The 13,292-nt window shown below is 43.0% G+C and overlaps 1 protein-coding gene across 5 annotated transcripts in view; it reads right to left on the bottom strand.

Annotated features, from left to right (window-relative positions):
• FZR1 (fizzy and cell division cycle 20 related 1) overlaps window positions 1-12,980 on the bottom strand; it is a 35,669-nt gene extending 22,689 nt beyond the window's left edge. Inside the window, exon 1 of one of the 5 annotated variants that reach the window (XM_039515865.1) lies at window positions 12,826-12,980. The gene's annotated coding sequence lies outside the window, so the exon portion shown is untranslated. Of the gene's footprint in view, window positions 1-9,212; window positions 9,352-10,646; window positions 10,693-12,825 lie in introns of those variants that run through there. The other 4 variants (XM_039515867.1, XM_039515868.1, XM_039515866.1 and 1 more) reach the window with 4 other exon arrangements.
• Window positions 12,981-13,292: the final 312 nt, after the last annotated feature.

Raw genomic sequence — 13,292 nt, 5'->3', positions numbered from 1 at the left:
ATATTGATCTTTTAACCAACACGCTCTCTCTTTTCTTTTTTAATAAATTTTAGTTTAGTTAATAAGAATTGACTATAAGCGTATGTTTTGGGCAAGATCTAAGTTATAATTGAATCTGGGTGTGTGGCTGATCCTTTGGGATTGGAAGAACCTTTTCTTTTATATGATGAGATAAGATTTTCAGTAATCATCATCATATGTTTGACAGGTGTGTCTGGACAGAGGCCTGAGGCTGGGTACTTTAAGGGAACTGCGTTGTTTGGACTTCTAAGTAACCAGTGAGGTACTATAGAAGCTGTTTTGTGCTGGCTTGGTAAATCTAAGTATTGGAATATCCACCAGCGTTTGGGTTTGTCTGCCCCGTTCTGTTTGCAGTTCACCCTAATTGAGTGACCTTAGCTGGCTCCCATGGGCAGCACCGTCACATCCTGACCAAAGCAAAAACTGGTAATCCTGTTTGTACATGATATACACTGACAAAGCTCATCACATGCAGATTTTGAGATGTTGACATTTTGCAGAAAACATGATTTCAGTTAATCACTGAAAGATGAAAGTTTTCATTTGGGAATGTTAACACACTTACTATCCTTTGCTTAAAACGGACCAGAAAACACCGCTAGATTGGCGTCAAGTGAATGTAATATAAATGAGAAGGGTTTATATTCTCAGACCAATGTTTCCTCATGCCTGTGCATCAATATGGTTAATTTAAACTTTAAACCAATCACTGCTGTTGAAATCAGCGATGTCCCAATTTACAGTGCTCAACTTGTAACACATATAAACAAAAGCTATTCAAGGGAAGATATTTTTGATCATGGATACATCTCGTTTATTTCTCAAAACAAGTCAGTTTGCCTAACAGAACACACCAAAACCTTTAAACATATAGCCGGATTTTTGAGTTCGCTCAACACTCAGCAGCAATGTATTGTAACTCTCTGAGCACATAACTAAGCATTGCATTAGATTCATAACATTATAGTAATCTTTCATTTCAAGACTGTGTGATCCCGGAAACTAAGGCCAGAAAACATTATCCTAGTAAAATGTATTGCTACTTTCAGTAGCAATAAGAAGTTTGTGTATTTCTTTTTAAACCTTCCAGAAATTTAAGGAATTTTTATTTTAGTAAAACCAGGTAAAATGGTACATTGTTCTCATGGCAGCAACTTGGGGCTGAACTCTTGAAAATATGGCCCTCAGGACCTGATTCAAAACCCTCTGAAGTCAGTGGAAAGACTCCCAACTGACTTCACAAAACTTTGGAAGAGGCCCTAACTTTTTACAAAATTAAGAGTCACTAACAACTTCTGAAAGCTTTAAAAAAAATAAAACCCCAACATCTTACTGCTACTGAAGTACCAACATGTCACTGGGATAGCCATGTGACACCCATGACAGTCACTAGTGTCAAAACCAGAATTTCAGGAAAACCATTCACTTTTCACACTACTTAGTAGGAGATCATCATCTGTATATGTATCAATAAAATGACAGCGTAATCCAGCATACTCCATCTACTTTGAATCATGCTACTAAAACTGTGCAGTATTTTAATGCAAATCACTGTTACACACAAGATGTGTCAGTTGTATAACAAGTTAAAGACAAAAAGTAAACTTAAGTTTGCAAGACCTCAGTGAAGAAGTTCACAAACTTAAGGTTGTGTGACAAGAGTACCTCAGCCACACTTTGCATCATGTATAACAAAAAGTAGCTTTAACACATTTAACAAGGAAAGGAGAAGAGAAAATACTGCACAGGAGCATCAGGGCAAAAAGTGCTAATGGTGCTCAATCAGCTACATAACTTTCCAGCTTGTATGGGTTTGAAACCAAACCCATACCATTCTTTTAACACTAGATGTTTGCATTTAATTGTCTAGAATTTTTTTTAATTATGAAGAGAACAATAACTAGAGGTAGACTGCTTGTGCAGTTTATGAATTCCACTGGCTTTGATATTCCTACTGTCAAGTATAGCATAAATATAACCTATGTTTGGAACCTACATAAACGGTTTAGCACCCATTTTAAAAGGATCACCGCCAACTTCTATATGAATGAAATGGGTAGGCAGGGTTTGTTAAAGCCAAATGTTCAACTCTCTTGCCCTGCTGGTGTGATCAGGGTCAAGAGAGTTCAACTGTGGTTGAGGGGGTGGAGAAACCTGTGTCTGATACCCAGTGTCAACATTGCTAAAGAGTTACTCCTGAGGGAATTCTGCACCAAAAAAATAAAAAATTCTAAATATTTTAAAATCCGACAAGTTTTATTTGTCAGTAAATAAATGCAGAGGCTCCAGCATGCCAGTGGGGAGCACAGTCCACTGGATGCACAAAAGTGGGAGACCTCCCTGCAGCCCCTCCACCCCGGGACACAGACTCAGTGGTGAGGCTGCACCCAACCCTGACACAGCGCAAGGCCTGGGCCTGCCCCAGAAACACCCTGGGGCCCTGCCCCTCTGCACCAGGCACACCAGGTGTGGGGCACGCAGACTCAACCAGGCAGGATCCAAGTGTGAGGGGTCTAGGTGTAGGGGGAATCTGGAGCAGGGGTTCCAGGTGAAGGTGGTTGGGGCTCAGCTGAGGGGTCTGGGTGCAGCTAGTTGGGGGTCAGTGGCATGGGGGTCTGTAGGTGGGGGCTAAGGGTGGTGCAGAGGGTGGGGCATCAAGGTAGCGGTTTGAGTGCAGGAAGTGGGAGGTGGTCTGGGTGCAGGAGTGGGAGGCCAGAGGAAGGGGAGCCTGGGTGCAGGGGGGCTCCAGATGCAGGGGTTGAGCTTCACTGGCTGGGGTTCAGGTGTAGAGGGCTAGGGGAGTTCTGGATGTACCGGGTGAGGCTTGGCAGGGTTGTCTAGGTATGGGAGGTCCGGATGCACGGGGGTTAGGTGGATGGGGGAGCAGCTCCCCATACAGTGACCCCTCCCCCCACAGCTGAGGAGTGAGAGGGACAGGAAACAGGAGGATCTGAGCTTCCTGCAGCTGGTGGAGGTTTCTGGGGTGGATCTGACATAGCCCCAGCAACTTCTTACAGGAGAAGAGAAAGTCTCATCCTCTCCTGCCTCCAGCCCAGATGGGACTAGCAGGTGATCTTGGCTCAGTGTAGGAGCCACATGGTGATTTACCTCTCCGCTGGATGCTCTGGGTGCCTTAAACAAACAATGTATGTGCACTGCTTGGGAGTGGTGCGTGACTGCTCTTGCAGCTTCCCTTTGCTTCCATCAGAAAGTCATTTTTCTGCAGGGAAGCAAAGAAATCTGCAGGGGACATGAATTCTGCACACATGCAGCAGCGCAGAATTCCCCCAGGAGTAAAGAGTCCAGGGTAGATATAGCCCACGTGTCAGGATACATATTCCACAAGGCAGCAAGGCATGTACAGTAGATACGAACACCAGAGTTACGAACTAAACTAGTCAACCACACATCCCATTTGGAACCGCAAGTACACAATCAGACAGCGGGGGGGGGGGGGGGGAGTAAAAACAGTACTGTGTTAAAAGTAAGCTACTAAAAATATAAAGGGAAAGCAGCATTTTTCTTCTGCATAGTAAAGTTTAAAAGCTGTATTAAGTCAATGTTCAGTTGTAAACTTTTGAAAAAACCACCATAATGTTTTGTTCAGAATTACGAACACCTTGGGAATGGAGGTTGTTCATAACGCTGAAGTTCTACTGTAATTAGAACAGCATTCAAACAAATGTAGTTATTTTGTCAACTAGTTAAACTGGCATTCAGAATACCATTGGAAAACCGTTTTAATGCATGGATATTCTTTTTCTTGATCTAGAATTTAAGTGATCTTCATACTAATGAAAAAGGATCATAATTCAATGTCTTTGACTATAGAAATTATTACATATTTCTTGCAGAAAGTTAAGATGAAATTGCAGTCAGATTTTAAAGTTAAGAAAGAGCCTTCTCAAATAGTTGAAGCTGTCTGTTTTAACTCCAGTTTATGCTTTTTTTTTGCCTAGAGAAAAAAAAAGTTATAATAATGCCACCAGTGAATTTAATACTTATTTTTCATATGCAGCGCCGGTCAACCTGGGTACAAGTTAACAGTTGCTTAATTAGTAAAAATAAATACTCCAGCCCACTAGAGTATACACCAACATGCACTGTTCTTCAGATTATAATTTTCAAGAGAAGCATGTTTTGCAGTTTACATCCTAAGAATTTTTATAGCAAAATCAAGTTTAAAACTGAGCTTTTTTAAAAGTTCAAAAAAATCAGAAAAGCTGCTCTCAGCTTGGATTAGTGTGTTTAATTTTATTCAAGATTAATACTAAAATATTAGAAAGAAATTCAAAATATCATCTGAAGCTCCCAAAGAACTTTACAACAAAATAGGATTCCCATATTTTACTGAGAAGAAAACTGAGTAAGAAAGAGGTTAAGTGATTTGCCCAAGGTCACGCACAGCAGAGTTCAACTCAAGTCTCCAGGCTCCCAATCCCATGTTTTAAATCACTAGACAATGCTATCTACAATCAAGACTATGACCAGACAACAAAATGAAAGAAGGTATAGCAAGGTAACTGGAATAAATAGGCTAAACTGCATACGTCAGTAAGAGTGGTGGTAGATTGTATAAGGTCATTATTGACTCCTGTCTCTTATATTTTTAGAAACTGGACATAAAAAGTCAGCTAAATACAGCCAACAAGATCTCAACCAGTGTGATTTTAAAAAAATATTTTAATAATTTTATTTTTTTATATATAATAAGGCGTATAAGACGAAGACGACCTTTTTTTTTTAAAAAAACATAGGTTTTGGTTTATACTATACTAATAAGACCGCCCCCTCTGCGGGGGAGCCCAGAGCCTTTTAAATCCCAGCCGCGGCCGAGAGTCAGAGGGCTCTGGGCTGCCTGCTGCGGCGGGGAGCCCAGAGCCTTTTAAATCCCAGCCGCCGCCGGGAATCAGAGGGCTCTGGGCTGCCCGCTGCGGCGGGGAGCCCAGAGCCTTTTAAATCCCAGCCACGGCCGGGAATCAGAGGGCTCTGGGCTGCCCGCTGTTTATACCCGGCGTATAAGACGACCCCCGATTTTTGGGGGTTGTTTTTTAGTATATAAAGTCGTCTTATACGCCGGAAAATACGGTAATAAAAGGTACAAAATTATGTTTAACTGAAAACTGGCTCCATATTGTTTAAACCAAGTTTTATAAGAAAAGAGAAATTCTGCTAATAAAATATATTGGATTTACACTAGTCAATGGAGATATTCTTTTATCATTCGGTCTTAAATCTGAAATTGGCTCATTACACTTATGTGTCTTAATAATTGATACTCTAAAGCAGTGGTTTTAAAACTTTTTTTCTGGGGACCCAGTTGAAGAAAATTGTTGATACCTGCGACTCAGTAGAGCTGGGGATGAGGGGTTCAGGGTGTGGGAGGGGGCTCTGGGCTGTGGCCAGGGCTGAGGGGTTTGGGGAGCAGGAGGGGCTCAGTGTTTGGGGTGCAGGAAGGGGTTCCAGGTTTGCGGGGCTCAGGGCTGAGGCAGGGGATCGGGGTGCAGATTTAACTCTGGCGGCTCCTGGTCAGTGGCGCAGCCGGGGTGCAGAGGCAGGCTTCCCGCTCTACACACAAGATCCATGACACCCCCTCTCCTCTTACTGACAAGAGATAGCGAGATGCTGTGGGCTCAGCTGTCAACAGTACGCAGATGACACAACTACACATCTCATTCTCAGCTGATGAATGAACCACCACTAAAACATTGCAGTGCCTACGAGAAGTCAGCTCTTACATCATGAGCTGCTGGCTCAAGCTGAGCTCAGCAAAGATCAAAGCAATGCTGGTCTGAAAGGGGAAACACCTTGAAGAACTAGCCAAGCGTCTTCACTTTCCGTTGAAGTCTCACAGCCCCCATTCATCAAAGCGGCACAGAGCCTCGGGGTCCTGTCTGACTCCTCACTAAGCTCAGCTAAGTAGCATCACTACCTAAAAATGCCTCTCCACCCATGTCATAAGTAAATGCAGCCAGACTGGTAAGTCCTATAAAAGAGATACAATATGAGCAACGCCAATCCAAGCATCTCTTGTGCTGCTCCAGCACTGTACCTCTATAGTGCAGTTTCTATGTCCCTTCAATCCTTGGCCTTGTTGAGACTGCCAGCATAGGAGGTGAGGTGCCAAACGTCACAGCAATGTTTTTTTACTGATATTGACACCTATCCATTAGGAAATGGACTTAAATACCTCCCACGCAAACACATTTTGCATAAGCCACTGGGCAGAATAAAGGAAATGAAAGTTTTGTGAGTAAAGACACAAGATGAGTAAAAACAAACTGATGATGTGGTTCTTGTTTGGTCATAGGCCACCGAACTCTACAGAATTTGTTTTTGTTGTACAGTAGAAACGCAGAGTTATCAACACCAGACTTACAAACTGACTGGTCAACCACACACATCATTTGGAACTGGAAGTACTCAATCAGGCAGCAGAGACCAAAAAAACCACACCACCCTGCAAATACTGTACAGTCTTAAACATAAACTAATAAAAAAATAAAGGGAAAATTAAAAAAATATATATTTGACAAGGTAAAGGGACTGTTTCTGTGCTTCTTTCATTTAAATTAAGATGGTTAAAAGCAGCAGTTTTCTTCCGCATTGTAAAGTTTCAAAGCTGTATTAAGTCAATGTTCTGTGCAGCAGCAGTCAAAAAAGCGAACAGAATGTTGGGAATCATTAAGAAAGGGATGGATAATAAGACAAAAAATATCATGTTGCCTCTATATAAATCCATGGTACACCCACACCTTGAATACTGCATGCAGATGTGGTTGCCCCATCTCAAAAAAGATATATTGGACTTGGAAAAGGCTCAGAAAAGGGCAACAAAAATGATTAGGGGTATGGAACGGCTTCTGTATGAGGAGAGATTAATAAGACTGGGACGTTTCAGCTTGGAAAAGGGATGACCAAGGGGCGATATGATAGAGGTCTATAAAATCATGACTGGTGTAGAGAAAGTAGATAAGGACATGTTGTTCACTACTTCTCATAACACCAAATGAAACTAATAGGCAGCAGGTTTAAAACAACCAAAAGGAAGTCTTTTTTCACACAACGCACAGTCAACCCGTGGAACTCCTTGCCAGAAGATGTTTTGAAGACCAAGACAATGACAGGGTTCAAAAAAGAACTAGATAATTTCATGGAGGACAGGTCCATCAATAGCTATTAGCCAGGATGGGCAGGGATGGTGCCCCATGTCTCTGTTTGCCAGAAGCTGGGAATAGGCGACGGGATAGATCACTTGATGATTACCTGTTCTGTTCATTCCCTCTGGGGCACCTGGCATTGGGCACTGTCGGAAGACAGGATACTCTGCTAGATGGACCTTTGCTCTGACCCAGTATGGCCGTTCTTATGTTCTAAGCTGTTAAAAGACCATAATGTTTTGTTCAGAGTTACAACCAACCTCCATTCCTGAAGTGTTCGTAACTCTGCGGTTCTACTGTATACAGTACAATCCCATTTATCCAAGGGGATCTGGCTCGTTGTGTGAATTAATATTCAAGTAGCACTTTGACAGAGGTTGAGGGAAAAAACAGTTACTGCATGGATAACCATGCATCCTAGAGAAGCCATGTTTTGAAGGAAACATTATCTCCTGGCCTGTACATTCCAGGACTACATTATCTTGCTTTATTGAAATCTGCCGATATACGTTTCTTTTACGCCACAGCTGCCACATGCAGTCTTATGTACAAGCCCCATGTGTCTAATTGTACTGTTATCCCAAATACTCACATGCATATACTGTAAAAAATGAGCTCCATGAAGGCACTATAAGAGTTTTTATCCAGACAATTATATTTTGTACTTTTTGTTTTCTAATGCCTCATGGATATGAGTCAACAGTGTGCCCTTGTTGCCAAGAAGACTAACGGCATTTGGGGCTGTATAAGTAGGGGCATTGCCAGCAGATCGAGGGATGTGATCATTCCCCTCTATTCAGCACTGGTGAGGCCTCATCTGGAGTACTGTGTCCAGTTTTGGGCACCACACTACAACAAAAATGATTAGGGGGCTGGAGCACATGACTTATGAGGACAGGCTGAGGGAACTGGGATTGTTTAGTCTGCAGAAGAGAAGAGTGAGGGGGGATTTGATAGCTGCTTTCAACTACCTGAAGGGGGGTTCCAAAGAGGATGGATCTAGACTGTTCTCAGTGGTAGCAGATGACAGAACAAGGAGTAATGGTCTCAAGTTGCATTGGGGGTGGTTTAGGTTGGATATTAGGAAACACTATTTCACTAGGAGGGTGGTGAAGCACTGGAATGGGTTCCCTAGGGAGGTGGTGGAATCTCCTTCCTTAGAGGTTTTTAAGGTCAGGCTTGACAAAGCCCTGGCTGTGATGATTTAGTTGGGGATTGGTCTTGCTTTGAGCAGGGGGTTGGACCTCCTGAGATCCCTTCCAACCCTGATATTCTATGATTCTATGAGAAAAAGTGCATGGAACTGTTAACAGTGCTATCCTAAGAAAACAGGTCTGCTGTATTGTAATTGAGTCTTACCAGACACCTGCAAATCTAAACCAAAATTGTAAAATGCATGAAGTCTGTAATTCTTGTAGAATTTTGCTGAAAAGCAAGCCATAAAATAAATAAATAAATCAAAAAAACAGAACACACCTGATGTTTTAACTACTTAGAATACAATCCAGTCCCAGCCATAAAGAAAAATAAATCACAGCATTTATATAAATGCAGCAGCCCCAACCCACAACTTCACAAAATTCTATTTGTACATAAAACACAATTTTTAAATGTGAGAAACTTATCAGGATGGGAATTACTATTAGTGATGAACTCTTAAGCATGAAGCACTGTGCTAGCATCAAACACACCATTTCAATAACACTCAGCACTTCTCCCCAGGAAAGTGAGCACAGTGCCTTCAGAGAGCTACAAATCAAGTAAAATTAATTTAAAGAATAAAATGTTAAGATTGGGGAAGAGGTTTCATTTAGTTTTAGTGACTATTCCAAAGGAAGACTCTCCATCTACTGTAAAATAAAAGAAGCTGAGTTTAGGATTTCTAGACCTATGAATTACAGAACTTGTGCACCACCTCCTAAAAAAACATTCTAATCTTAAAACAAATGAAAGGGGGAAAATGGTTAGTAAGGAGACTGACAATAAGCTAGAGAGACCAGGTGGGTGAAAGAGGCAAGCTGTCAAGCTTACACAGAGCTCTTCTTCAGGTCTGGAAAAGCTATAGAGCCCTTTCCCTCTAGGTTGTTTGTTTATATACAGCCTAGGGGCTAATGACACCTTGTTGTTGTCTTCCAGTGGTTTATGGGAACTGAATTTGGGTCTAGTCCCCAGCTGACAAGTGTTCACCTCATGAAAATCACCATCACAATTACCACCATTGTTACCAGTTTTGGCAATGAAACCAAGGATTGAAGAGGCCACAGAAACTGAATTACCCTTTTCGCTTCTAACAGAGACTCTTTCCAAGTGGGGTTGAGGTACATTGGCTGGGTAGGGAGGCCTCAAAATAGAAGTCTGTTCGCTTTGTTTTGGTTTAGATGTACGTATACTACACTTCATTCCCTTAGTAATATGGATGCACCATACATCCGCTCAAGGACCTGTCTGGATTCTTGTAGTACATTTCAAGATCATAACCATTGTTCACAAGGACTGATTAGGGTAGAAATGAGAACAGCAGAAGACACATGCATGCAGTCAAGCAAATCTAACACACTAAGGCCTTGTCTACACTGCCACTTTACAGCGCTGAAACTTTCTCGCTCAGGGGTGTGAAAACACACACCCCTGTATACTGCAAAGTGCTGTAAAGTGGTAGTGTAGACAGTGCAGCAGTGCTCGGAGCTACTCCCCTCACGGGGGTGGGTTTTTTACAGCAGTGGGAGAGCTCTCTCGCGGCACTGGTGCCGCAACTACACAGCCACGTTAAAACGCTGCCACGGCAGTGCTTTAACGTTGCTAGCGAAGACATACCTTAAGTGTGCTGCCCTTGTTATGGAGACTAATAGATATTCCAGTGTGACAATTTTTAACAGCTGTTTTTAAGCAAGATTAAATTTTGAGCCTATTCACTTTGACAGCATCCCTATAAAAAAGGGAACAGTTTTGTGTTATTGAATGGTGCTGGCTTGATACTCTTGGAGAGTAGAACCCTCTATTTGTAGAACTGATACAGTACAGGCAGCAGTAGCACAAGTTTCCCTCACACTGCCCCATCGCTAGGTCTAAGGAGCAAATTCAGTCCCCAATAGCCCAGTCCAGTCTTGGTCTTTCTGCCAAGATGGCCAACTAAACTGACAGCCAGTGCCAGATGTGTTGCTATTTTTCATAACAGGGACACTTGTCACACCAGCACCTGGACAAATTCATTTCACAAAGGATGCTGAAAATGCAAGAAAACGATTTTTGGCTCCCAGGCTCAATACAGAAGGATCCACGTTTGAAAATAGTGTTGATGCACTAGTCAAAATCAGCCCCTTTTTAAACTCGGTTTGACTATCATTGACACCAAACCACTTCCAAAAACACATTCACAAGCAGTGGATGTGTATAGGAAATAGGCGCAGTTAAAGAAAACATTCAGATACATATTGCAACATTATAGCCCAAAGTCTTGTTGATTACCTTAAAGTAGGGCTGTCAATTAATTGCAGTTAACTCATGTGATTAACTAAAAAAAAAAAAAAAAATTAAATCGGGATTACAAAAATTGATTGCGATTAATTGCAGTTTTAATCACACTGTTAAACAATAGAATATCAATTGAAATGTATTACATATTTTGGATGTTTTTCTACATTTTCAAATATATTGATTTAAATTACAACACAGAATACAAAGTGTACAGTGCTCACTTTATATTATTTTTATTACAAATATTTGCACTGTAAAAATGACAAAAAAGAAATTCACCTCATACAAGTACTGTAGTGCAATCCTGTTATGGTGAAAATGCAACTTACAAATGTAGATTTTTTTTTTTGTTACATAGCGGCACTCAAAATAAAACAATGTAAAACTTCAGAGCCTACAAGTCCACTTAGTCCTACTTCTTATTCAGCCAATTGCTAAGACAAACAAGTTTGTTTACACTTAAGGGAGATGATGCTGCCCGCTTATTTACAATGTCACCTGAAAGTGAGAACAGATGTTTGCATGGCACTTTTGTAGCCGGTATTACAAGGTATTTATGTGCCAGATATGATAAACATTCATATGCCCCTTCATGCTTCGGCCACCATTCCACAGGACATGCTTCCATGCTGATGAGGCTTGTTAAAAAAAATAATAAAGCATTAATTAAATTTTGACTGAACTCCTCGGGGGGTGGGGGGAAAGAATAGCATGTATCCTGCTCTGTTTTACCCGCATTCTGTCCATATATTTCACGTTATAGTAGTCTCGGAGGATGACCCAGCACATGCTGTTCGTTTTAAGAACACTTTCACGCCGATTTGACAAAACGCAGAGAAGGTACCAATGTGAGATTTCCAAAGATAGCTACAGCACTCGACCTAAGGTTTAAGAATCTGAAGTGCTTTCCAAAATCTGAGAGGGACGAGGTGTGGAGCACACTTTCAGAAGTCTTAAAAGAGCAACACTGTGATACGGAAACTACAGAACCTGAACCACCAAAAATGAAAATCAACCTTCTGCTGGTGGCATCGCACTCAACATGATGAAAGTGAACATGTCAGTCTGCACTGCTTTGAATCGTTATTGAGTAGAACCTGTCATCAGGTCCTCTGGAATGGTGGCTGAAGATGAAGGGACATATGAATCTTTAGCACATCTGGCATGTAATTATCTTGCAACACCGGCTAAAACAGTGCCATGTGAATGCCTGTTCTCACTTTCAGGTGACACTGTAAACAAGAAGTGGGCAGCATTATCTCCTGTAAATGTAAACAAACTTGTTTGTCTGAGTGACTGGCTAAACAAGAAGTAGGACTGAGTGGACTTGTAGACTAACATTTTATATTGTTTTATTTTTTAATGCATTTTTTGGGTACATATTTCTACATTTGTAAGTTCAACTTTTATGATAAAGAGATTGCACTACAGTACTTGTATGAAGTGAACTGAAAAATACTATTTCTTTTGTTTTTTACAGCACAAATATTTGTAATAAAAATAAATATAAAGTGAACACTGTACACTTTGTATTGTGTTGTAATAGAAATCAATATTTGAAAATGGAGAAAGCATCCAATTTTTTTTTTTAAAAATGGTATTCTATTATTAACGATAGGATTAATCACAATTTTTTTAATTGCTTGACAGTCCTACCTTAAAGAGATGAGAACTACTTCTGTAAATTTTAAATCTTAAATAAATCATCCCCAAAGTACGACAGGGCACTGCATTAGCTCCGCTGGAGCAGACCTGTGTAAAGCCAACCTGAATAAGGAGGCCCTGTGCACATCTGCCAGCCAAACGGTGCCCAGAGTCAGGTCGAGGGGGGGGGGGGGCTGGCTAGGCCCCCGAAAAGAAACGTGTGGCCCCCCCACATCATGTTTGCTGGGGCCCCACTGCACCCATTTCACCTCCCTTACGGACACTGCTGGGGCCCCGGAGCTCAGGGCACTGGCTCAAGTGACCCCTGGGCTCCCCGCAGGCCGAACCGTGATTTAGGTGGGGAGCGGGGCTAACCTGGGGCTACCCCCCCCCCCCAGCACACAGATCAAAGAGCCCTGCACCCCCGCCCCCAGGCCTGGAGCCCGCGCCCCGCGGTAGGGGCCCCTCCGCCCCCCAAGGCCCGAGGCCTCCCCCCGGAGGCAGCCGGACGCAGCCCCGCACCTACCCAGCCAGCCCAGCTCCTGCTCCGCCTCCTCCTGTCACTCTCCGCCGGCCTCAGCCCTCAGCGCTCCCCAATATGGCGGCCGCTCCTGCCCGGCCCCTGCGCTCCCCGCGGCTCCGCCCCCTCCCCGCGCGGTGCATCACGGGAGCCTCCTCCCCCTCGCCCCATTCGAATCAATACAGGAAGGAGGAGATACGCTCGTTGCCCATGGCAACCACTGAGGCCTAGTGGCGCCGGGCTGAGGCAGGGGCAGGGCCTCCATTTAAAGTCTTTCCGCCCGGGGGCAGGGGGATGGGTTCGGGCCTGGGCTGGAGTTTGGGAGTCGGCCGGGCCTGGCGGGAAGTTGTGGAGCCGGGGCTGCGTTTGGGGCCTAGCGGGAAGTTGGGGGGCCGGTGGAGGTTATGGGGCCGGATGTGGGTTTGGGGGACTGTCGGGGCGTTGTGGCCCCCGGGGTGGATTTCGGGGGTTGT

This window comes from Mauremys reevesii, linkage group 26 (genome assembly GCF_016161935.1).
Source record: "Mauremys reevesii isolate NIE-2019 linkage group 26, ASM1616193v1, whole genome shotgun sequence".
NCBI classification, from domain to species: Eukaryota; Metazoa; Chordata; order Testudines; family Geoemydidae; genus Mauremys; species Mauremys reevesii.
This window is presented reverse-complemented; position numbering and strand designations above follow the sequence as displayed.